The sequence below is a fragment of the Alnus glutinosa genome, chromosome 7, assembly GCF_958979055.1.
Source record: "Alnus glutinosa chromosome 7, dhAlnGlut1.1, whole genome shotgun sequence".
Classification (NCBI taxonomy): Eukaryota; Viridiplantae; Streptophyta; class Magnoliopsida; order Fagales; family Betulaceae; genus Alnus; species Alnus glutinosa.
In genome coordinates this window covers 19,467,517-19,478,287 of record NC_084892.1, presented here as the reverse complement: position 1 = coordinate 19,478,287, position 10,771 = coordinate 19,467,517, and the positions used below count along the sequence as shown (strand labels likewise).

General features: G+C 42.2%; 1 long non-coding RNA gene across 1 annotated transcript; it reads right to left on the bottom strand.

Annotated features, from left to right (window-relative positions):
- Positions 1 to 298: 298 nt before the first annotated feature.
- On the bottom strand, positions 299 to 4,195 carry LOC133874058 (uncharacterized). The gene is made up of 3 exons (XR_009901195.1): positions 3,660 to 4,195; positions 2,740 to 2,906; positions 299 to 705 (listed from the first exon to the last, which is right to left on the bottom strand). It is a non-coding gene; the product is annotated as an uncharacterized LOC133874058 (long non-coding RNA).
- Positions 4,196 to 10,771: the final 6,576 nt, after the last annotated feature.

The following is a 10,771-nucleotide window of genomic DNA, read 5'->3' as shown; positions in this document are numbered from 1 at the left end:
GCTAAGATTGATTTCATATAGACTATTAGACGCACTAACTTTAAATCATGAGGTGAAATTTGAGATGCGGTATTTCGTTAGTGATTATTTCAAGGCCATGGCTTATCACATGAGTCTGAATTGAAAAGGCTAGCAAAAGAGCAGGCCCAGAGGAGATATCATTTTAATTCGAGGTAGATCCATTTTTGGTTTGCCTTTACGTGATGCAATTGCAACTTATCCTCAAAAAAGAATCAATTTAGATGATCCTTTGCGGCTCTAGTGGCAACTAAATCAATAATAAAATGAATACCATCAATTTCATGTTAGACAGAGAGGATCCTTGTCTAGCGGTTATTAACATTGTGTGAAGTCTACCACATCCTTATTTACATCATCATCCACCAAAGTGAGCGAGCTCAGCCCAAGTTGGAGTGGCAATACAGAAATACAAGGAGGCTGAGAGCAAGATGGAGGCCAGGAGATGGATTCTAGCTAGGAGACAATTGGAGAAAGAAATCTAATCCAATAAGAGATAGTGCAATCACAGATGGAAGCTGAATAGCAATTTAAGTAACAGCAAATGAAGGAGCAGATCGTGCATCTGATCATGGCACAACTGTAGCCTTATAGGAAAATATATCCTAAACTTCTTCATTTGACTCTTCGCCACCTTCTTCCTCCGAAAGTCCCCTTCTTTCGATATCCTTGTTATCCCTCACGGTACTGTTCAATATCCGAAAATTACAAAACTGGTTGCACTAATAAACAGGGATCGGATCTAGCTGACGGAGTCCCATATCATCGATCCCTTCCGGCTACTTTAGAGAGTGACACAGGACAAAAGAAGTGTCGAAAATTATTTCATGAAAACTTAAAGTTTCTCTTCGATTTCAATATTTCAACTTTCTACTTATTTTTTCAATTATACCTTGTTCCACATTGAAAAGTTATTAGTTTCTTGTGTGCTTTATAAGCATTTATCTTACTCTTATATTAGATTGAATTTTAAGTACACACAGCTAGTTGTGTCACCCAGTGCAAAGCATTGGCCACCGCACGCACGCGTATTGCACAGTCGCTTTAGACGTACTTAGCACTTGTGCATCATCACACACGAGTCACGAGCGTATTATTTACGTGTACATTTTCTGATGTGTACAACTGTTATTCTAACAGTTATATTTTTTAAATATTTAACTGCATTTTCAACAGTCACAAACTGTAATAAACTATATCTGTAATTTATAAAATATATTTTTCATTATATTTTTTTTTTTTCTTCTCTTCTTTTCTGCTGTTACATAATTTCTTATTCAAAGTAGTGTTTCAATCTGCACACTACATTCGGACAATATTATATCCTGAGGACATAATTGTTGTATTCCTTATTGTAAAACTCATTATATAAGTGGGAGGCAATATTTGTCTAAGAAACAGATTAATATTTGCTTTTATTTTGTTTCCAATAATTTCTGTAATTCCTACATCTTTATTTCTAATAAGAAAATTAAAAAAAAAAAAAAAAAAAAAAAAAAAAAAAAAAGGTAAAAAGATTAAATCTTACGTTAATTCAAAACGATACGAATCAAGTTGAGCTAGAGTTTCACGGGTCAACAATAAAATTTAGCAGAGTCTCACCACTAAAGAGAGGAGAAAAACAATGAACAATAAATAGACACAATCACGACAAAAATAAGGAAACAATTAAACAGATGAAGAGAAAAACAAGGAACAATATATAGATAAGTGCCAACTACTCCCATCAGCTAACAAACAAATATTAAATGTTCAAAAAAAAAAAAAAAAACAAACAAATATTAAAAATAAACGATGTCAACTCACAAAATTAATGACACTTGTTTAAAAATACCCAAAATAAAAAATATTTTTTCGCAGTGTTCAGACTCTTAACACCAATCTGATTAATTAGCTTGAGACTTGAGTACTCTGCTTCTAAACAAATTAATGTTCTACTTGTTAACAGTTGACAGTTGATAGTTGGACAATTAATACGTATAGGTAGTTGATCATGGACATGCATCGGACTCCGTCTCGTCCTGCATTGACGAGTGAGATAAATCTATTAATACCCACTCGTTAGTTCTTCAATTTTTCATGATTTCTTTGTTTTGTAATTATCTTTTAATTTTGGAACATTATATCCGTGCTATAGTTTTTGTTGTAAGAGATTGGTACAAGAGTAGATCTAGCCATGTAGGATTACTCCGAATGGAATCTCCTTTCGGAGTTTTAGGCCTAGGTTGAACTTACCAGTGCTTGGATTTGTTGTTCTTGACTTAACTACTGGTTGTACGTTGATGGTGATGATACTATATATTGATTTGAAATTATAATTGGTCAATATTGTTAATGAAGTTGACAGAATCCATTAACGTGCCACATCGACACGAATTAAATAGCCTGAGGAGGTGGCTAAACTACCCCATGACCATAGAGGTGGTTCAGCCACCCCAAATATGCTTGATCAGAACGGGTGATTTGGCCACCCATATTTAGCACATTAACAAATTCTATCAACTTTTCTGACGACACAGACTAATTTGTTCTTTTTTACTTATCTCATTATGTGATTAGTCCTTTTTCGAAACCCAAATAGTTATTCGTCAAAACTCCAAATCATATGAACTTAAAATGCATTTATCCCCCAAAAAGAAACTAGAAGCTAATTAATGATTTAGAGCCGAGCCGCTCCCTACGTGTATTGCACGTGCAAGATTACAGTAGGATGATCCATACCTGGTTATAAGAAATATGAGCAGTACGTGACCCTCCAATATATATAGTACCTGCCTCCCTGTGTAACTTGAGCCGCAATTACCAACTCCTTTTGTCCTTTCTCGTTAAGAAGCATGAGCATTGTGGTACCAATGTTTCATGACATATATATTAGGGATGTGTTATTCCTACATCACATTATCTTACATCAATTTTACATCAAGATATATTGGGTGTGCGATTTATGTATACAGGACTCACATATATGAAACTCACATGCATGGATCTCACACCCTATGTGTCTTAGTGTAAGATTGATGTAGGGTAATATGATGTAGAAAAATCACTTCCCTATATATTATAGGTACTAGAAACCAAGAAACACAGAAAAGTGCATGCGAGTATATATATATATATATAAGCAAAATCACAACATTTACTACACAATTAGTCGATGCTAGGGTTTATCAGAACAGCCTCAAAGAGAGAGAGAGAGAGAGAGAGAGAGAGAGAGAGAAGGCTTGGTTTGCTTTAGCTATTCGTAAGCAGGCTTTTATCTTATGCCTAGCTTGCTATTCGAAATGGTTTGACTACAGGTGAGAGAAGCTGTTGTGTTGAGATGGGGCTATTGGAGTGAGAGAGAAGGCTTGGTTTGCTTTAGCTATTCGTAAGCAGGCTTTTATCTTATGCCTAGCTTGCTATTCGAAATGGTTTGACTACAGGTGAGAGAAGCTGTTGTGTTGACATGGGGCTATTGCCTCCCTGTGGATATAACTAGGCAGAAGATTGTGGCGATCGAGAACTTATGAGGAATAACAAGATGTCATAAATCTTGTTCACTTGGGTCTCTCCACACACAGAAACAAAAAAGATGTAAAATAAAGAATAGGATAATATATCCAACGATGTACATGTTAGTTAAAACCTGGATGAGGACTTACCTTGAGCTTCTTCTTACATATTCTACGAGGAAAAGCTTGGTGTGAGGAATGAAGCCTGGTCCGAGATCAGCCCATGAACATGAAATTAATTGGTATATCAAATATGAAAAGGGCTTTCCAAAATAAATTAGAATTTCCTTCTTCAACAACTCTCTCTCTCTCTCTCTCTCTCTCTCTCTCTCTCCTCATTCAACAATCAGACCAAGAAAGCTGCAAGTTCTCAAGTGTTCATACTGATCTCTCTTGCATCTAGTATATATTAATTATTCAATGGAGGGAAAATGATTTCGGATCAAACTTCATTCCAAACACCTACCTTTCCTCCTTCGGAAACTCTCTCTGTGTCTCAAGAAGGCTGCAAGCACTTAAGTGCTCTTTATACACACTCTCCCTCTCTCCCCCCACCAGACAAATATGATTTACCAAATGTAAAAAATTGAAAAGCAAGTATATTTTATCTTGGATCAAACTTCATTCCACACACCCCTTTTCTGTGGCCTTCGTTCATAAAACTCTCTCTCTCTCTCTCTCTCTCTCTCTCTCTCTCTCTCTCTCTCTCTCTCTCTCTCTCTCTCTCTCTCTCTCTCTCTCATCATTTAACAATCAATGCACCACCAAAGGATCAAATATCAAAAATAGAGGAGAAAAGAGAGAGAGAATTAAAGAGGTAAATGAGGAAAAGCACGTGATAGACACTAGACAGGTCATTATATACATAAAATAATGTAAAGGCTGATGGGTGTTTGGAGGAATGGACGTTGTCTTGGTGAGAGATGAGGCTTTTGCAGGCTAAAACTGAGAAAAGAAGCACTGAAAATAACGAGGACTAATGGAAAGCATGGGAGGAGGACATGGGCCTCACTCTTTAGAAGTGCAATTTATTATTGTATATTGGAGTTGGGCTCACATTCGCAAGAAAAGCAATAACGACAACTCCATCGTGAAGGAAAAAAGGCACCGCCCAGATCAATGCATGATTTTAGCACTAGTTCCCCATCTCTATCTCGGAGAGCATTAATTAGCTATATCCAAGAACACCAAACTTAAGTAAGAATCAGTACAATAGAATACGATCCAAACTAGAGGTGATCAAATACCCGCGGACCCGCCCTAACCCGCATGCCCTGCCCCGCCCTCCCCTAAAATCCTAGGTTTTAGTTGATTTTTTGCGCGTACGGGTCTAAAAATGATATACCTGTGCGGGGCGGGTTGCGGGTTCGGGTTTTTAAAAACCTCGGGAACCCACCCCGCTAACCATCTAAATACCTAAAATTCTAAAAACCCTACCTATCATTTCTATTTTCTTAGCCAACAGACCCTTGCGCCGCTGTCGTTCGTCTTCTTCCTTTTCTCCTTCACCTTCCGCCCTTCGTCTTCTTCCTTCCATTTCCGAGGAAGGAACCACCATGGAAGCCTTCGCTTGCTTTGCCTTTAGCCTTTTGATGAGAATCTCCAAGTCGTTGACGATCTCCCACGTGTTGTCAAAGACGATCCCGTGGTTGGGCTAGACCTCCCACGCAGCGATCCTCTGCTTCTTATGGGCGAGACCACCCACGCAATGGTCCCATAGTTCACATCAAATTGCTGAAAAAATCCTCTTCACCTTCTCCGATTAGCTACTTCTCGTCACCATTTTTTCCCCTTTCAAGCGACGAAACCAAACATTCTCAGATCATCTTTTCGTTTGTGGATTTTGCTATCATTTCTCTATGAATATGACTTGAATCTAGGTATTGAATCTTTGCTAGCTTTCTAGGTATTGAATCTGGCTTTGGTTTGATTTTTCTCATGTTTTAGCCTGAATTGGGGATACCCACACAATCCGCCCTGCACCACCCCTCCCCGCACCACCCCCGCCCCGCACGGATGCAGGGGGATTTTAGCGGAGGGAACCCGCACCCCTGGGGGCGAGGCCAAAAAATGGACATCCCCGCCTCCCCTCGCCCCATGCTCAGTCCCAATCCAAACCATTTAAAATAAGGGAAAATTACAGTAGTTTAGCTTCCTAAACGATCAGTCATTTTGCAAGTAGTCCAACAAACTATCAATGCTTAGGCTTTAGCCCCCAAACTATCAAAACATTTCAAAATTGTCCATTTTATCGAAATATGCATATAATTCTCCTGCCATGTGTCATTTTTCATTTAAAAAATAATAAAAATAATAATTTTTAAAAAAAAAAAAAACGAAAAAACTCTTAAACCCCTCCCCCCTAACACCCATTTTCATTTTTTTTAAAAAAAAAAATAAAAGAAACAAAAATAATTTTTTTAATTTTTTTAAATTTTTTTTATTTTTTTTATTTTTTAATTGAAAAATGACATGTGACAAGGGTATTATAGGCATATATTGACAAAACGGCTGGCAGTTTGGGGGGCTAAATTGTAATTTTCCTTTCAAATAAAATTGATAGTATACATTTTATAGTCAATGTTAGGGATAAAATCAACCCTAGAGACACGTGGATCCAATGACATCTCGGAGTTATGTCTCGGCTACTTGTTCCGCATGGTTCTATCCAGTAAAGGGAAGGACGTTTAGGTCCGAAGACATCTCGGAGATATGACGATGTCTCGGTCTTAAAATTCCAGGTTACGGTGTGTAAAATATCCCGAGATCTCCCAGCTAAGATGGAGTAAACATATCTCGGATATTTGTGCCTCGGAGTAATAACACCTCGGTATGATATCGAGTCGGTGCGGTATCTCCTCGGGATGATATTCATTGGATGAGTCAACATCTCGGAGTATAAACATCTCGGACTTACACAACCCTGTTATGATGCGGATATATCCCGAGATCTCCAGGTAAGAGTAGAAACGTCTCGGATGTCATCACCTCGGAGGTCAGCTGAAATGTGCTACAGTCTCCTAGGAAGGTGCCATGCGCCACACCCGTCTCAGAATTCGATAAGGATAGAATCCCAGGAGATCAGGGATAAACTACAGATCCATGATTTATGGGATAAGATGATTATTGACATGGAATCGAATTTAAAGAAGTACAAACGCAATCAACTGCGGATTCAACACTCCTACTCAAATTCCCAGAAGATATGATTAAAATTCAAACCGGGCTAGGACTCCTCAAACTCCTAATCCAACTCAATGTCAAGAAGGTCCGGCCTATAAATAAAGATCGTCACACCAGGTATAAGATACGAATTCTCTAAGCTCTTGAGATTAAGATTAAGGATTCTATACAGAAAACCTTTTAGACTGACTTAGGCATCGGAGTGGGCGTGGTCGGCACCCCCGACGAGTTGTTTGTTCCTTTTTGCAGGGTTGAAGTGTTCGGTAAAAAGTCAGGCAGCGAATCCTTAGGCGACACGTCACCATACCGGAAACTGTACCAACAGTTTGGCGCCGTCTGTGGGAACGATCAATTGTTCTTACGAAAAACAAATCCGCAATGGTGACGACGAGACGTTCCAAATCGATCTTAAACGAAGTGCCGCCAACCAGCCGAGACGATGCTCGTGGAGAAGCAGAATCTGCGGATCCAGAGGCTCGAATAACCCAACTGAGTCAACAGTTAGCCCAGGCGCAGAAGAATGTGGAGGATTTGTTGGCTCAGAACGCTGTGCTCCTAGCCGCACGAACTCCGCCGCCCAATCATGATGTAGCCGATGGGACAAACCACGAAGGTTCAGGAGAGAGAAACGGGCGGAACGAGAATCATGACGGGCAGAACGAGAACCATGAAGAGAGAGCCGGGCGGAACGAGAATCGTGGAGAGCCCATCAATCCGGTTCCACCCACGGAGGCAGAAAGGAGGTTGCAGAAGATGGTCCAGGATCTGGGCGCGAAATATGATATGCTGTCAAAGACGATTGACCAGAGGCGTGATGGGAAGGAGTCCCTTGTTGACAACCTCTTCCAGCACAAGGAATCCATATTCACCGAAGAAGTGTCCAACTGCGACTTACCCGGAAGATTCAAGGTACCTGACATTCCTGTCTTCTCTGGCAGCGAAGATCCAGTGGAGCATCTGGACAATTTCAGGTCCCATGTCTCCCTGCACAAGACACCAGATGCTGTGGCATGCCGAGCTTTTCCTCTCACCCTGTCAGGAAAAGCCCGAGACTGGCTCAGGAATCTCGCACCAAGGTCGATTGATTGCTTCGACACCCTTGGACGAAAATTCCTGGCCCAGTTCGTATCCGGGAGAGCTAGAAGGAAACCCCGAGGGTACTTACTCTCTGTGCAGCAGGGACCAAATGAGTCTCTAAAAGACTATCTGTGGAGGTTCAACCAGGAGAAGCTGAACACAGAGAGTGCACCAGACGACTTCATTTACGGTGCAATTTTTCAAGGCTTGAAAAAAGATGGACCTCTGATGGCGGAATTGGCGTTGAAACCGCCGAAAGATCTTCAAACCTTTATGGTGAAGATGGACAGGTACATCAACCAGGAAGAAACGCTCCGAGCTCTCCTCAGTAATTCCCAGCAACAACAGCAGCCGTCCACTGAGAAGCCTAAGAAAAAGAAGAATCCTGAGCCAGTACAGGATGCTGGTCCCGCAGAATATAAGAAGGTGAAGAAAAATTTCGGAGATTATAAGTGGACACCGTTGAACACCTCCATCACCGAGGTGCTCATGGAACTCAAGAAAGATCCGAATTACCAGAAACCGAGACCCATTCAAGGAAATCCCCCTCCATACTTGGCTCACAAGTACTGCGCCTTCCACGATTCACACGGTCATCTGACCGAGCAGTGTGTTTCATTGAGGCAGTTGATCGAGAAATTCATTGAGAATGGGAAGCTAGTCCGATTCCTCGCCAATGAGAGGAATCAACAGGAGCGAGATCACTATCCGAGGCCTAGGAGGGAAGAAGATCGGGATAATAGAAGAAACTATCAACCGAGACAAGATGAAAGAAGAGAAAGAAGCCGAGAGCCAGCACCTCGGCCTCGGAGGGATGAAAGAAGGGAGAGAAGTAGAAGCAGGCCTCGGGGGGCACAGCAGGGCAATATCCCTATCATCCACACCATCTCGGGAGGATTCGGAGGAGGAGGCGAGTCCAACTCAGCTCGGAAAGCATACGCCAGGCAGCTCGATGATTTCGAAGTTTACTCGGTCCAGAGGCCCCCAAAATCTCGGAAGTATAACCCTCTGGTTATAGGGTTTTCTGATGATGATTATGCTGGAGTCTCGCTTCCGCACACAGACGCCCTCGTGGTCACCTTGACCATAGCAAACTATCAGACCCGGCGGATCCTCATTGACACTGGGAGCTCGGCTGATATTCTGTTTAAATCAGCTTTCGATCACATGGGTGTTCCATTGGAAAAGTTGGTTCCGGTCTCGTGCCAGCTACAGGGTTTTGCCGGAGAGAAGGTGTTGCCTCTCGGTTCTATCGATTTACCTGTGACAGCCGGGACTTATCCAAGGCAAAAAGTCATTATGGTGAAATTCCTAATAGTTGATAAGGTCTCGGCCTACAATGCAATTATAGGACGTACGGCTCTCAACGATTTCAAAGCGGTGACTTCAACACCACATCTCAGCATGAAGTTTCCAACAGAAGAAGGAGTTGGAGAGGTAAAAGGAGACCAGAAGGAGGCTAGGAGATGCTACAATCTGTCCTTGAAAGATACCCCGAGGCAGCACGGTCGGGGGGAGAGAACTAAGGAGGATGGAAAATAGCAATCACCGTTGGGGGAGCCTGTGGAAGCCTTGGAGGAGTTCGAGATAGGCGACTCGGGAAACAAAATTCATATAGGCTCACAACTCCCTCAACCCCTGAAGGAAGATCTGGTGGCGTTCTTGAGGCGCAACAAAGATGTATTTGCCTGGAGCCATGAAGACATGCCGGGGATTGATCCCTCGGTTATAGTCCATAAGCTGAATGTGGACCCAAATTATCGCCCTGTGAAGCAGAGAAGAAGAGCTTTTGCCGCCGAACGAAACACGGCAGTTGCTGAAGAAGTAGAGAAGTTGCTGAAAGCTGGATTCATCCGAGAGGTAGATTATCCCGAATGGCTGGCCAATGTAGTGCTGGTAAAGAAGTCCAACGGGAAGTGGAGGATGTGTGTAGACTTCACCGACCTGAATAAAGCATGTCCGAAGGATAGCTTTCCCCTGCCTCGGATTGATTTATTGGTGGATTCGACGGCCGGGCATGAGCTCTTGAGCTTCATGGATGCCTTCTCGGGGTACAATCAGATCTGCATGGAAGAAACAGACCAGGAGAAAACTGCTTTCATCACAGACCGAGGACTTTACTGCTATAAGATGATGCCCTTCGGATTGAAGAATGCTGGAGCCACATATCAACGACTGGTGAACCGGATGTTTCAAAGTCAAATTGGCCGAAACGTTGAGGCATACGTAGATGACATACTGGTTAAGAGTGTTCGGGCAAACAAACACATAGAAGACCTCCGAGAAACTTTTCGGACTCTAAGAAAATACAACATGAAGCTCAACCCTGCAAAGTGCGCTTTCGGAGTTTCTTCAGGCAAGTTCCTGGGGTTTATGGTATCACAAAGGGGCATTGAAGCTAATCCAGAGAAGGTCAGAGCTGTCCTCGAGATGGAGGCCCCGAGAACAACAAAACAACTTCAACGACTGACAGGGAGAATTGCGGCCTTGAACCGTTTCATATCACGGTCGACAGATAAGTGCCTTCCCTTCTTTAAAATTTTACGAAAAGCATTTATATGGAGTGAGGATTGTGAAGAAGCTTTCGAAAAATTGAAGGAATATCTGGCCAATCCACCACTGTTGAGCTGCCTAACCGAAGGGGAGATTCTTTATCTCTATCTGGCAGTCTCTCCCTCAGCAGTAAGCTCGGTGTTAGTCCGAGAAGATTCAGGGGTTCAGAAACCGGTCTACTTTACAAGCAAAGCACTTCATGGTGCGGAGGGGAGATACCCTCGGATCGAGAAGTTGGCGTTCGCTTTAATCATTTCAGCCAGAAGATTGAGGCCATATTTTCAAGCTCACGCTATCCGAGTTTTAACCGAGTATCCAATGAAGAAAGTGTTGCAAAAGCCTGACCTCTCGGGAAGATTAGTCAACTGGGCGGTGGAACTCGGACAATTTGATATCGAGTTTCATCCTCGGACGGCTATTAAAGGACAGGCTCTAGCAGATTTCCTGGT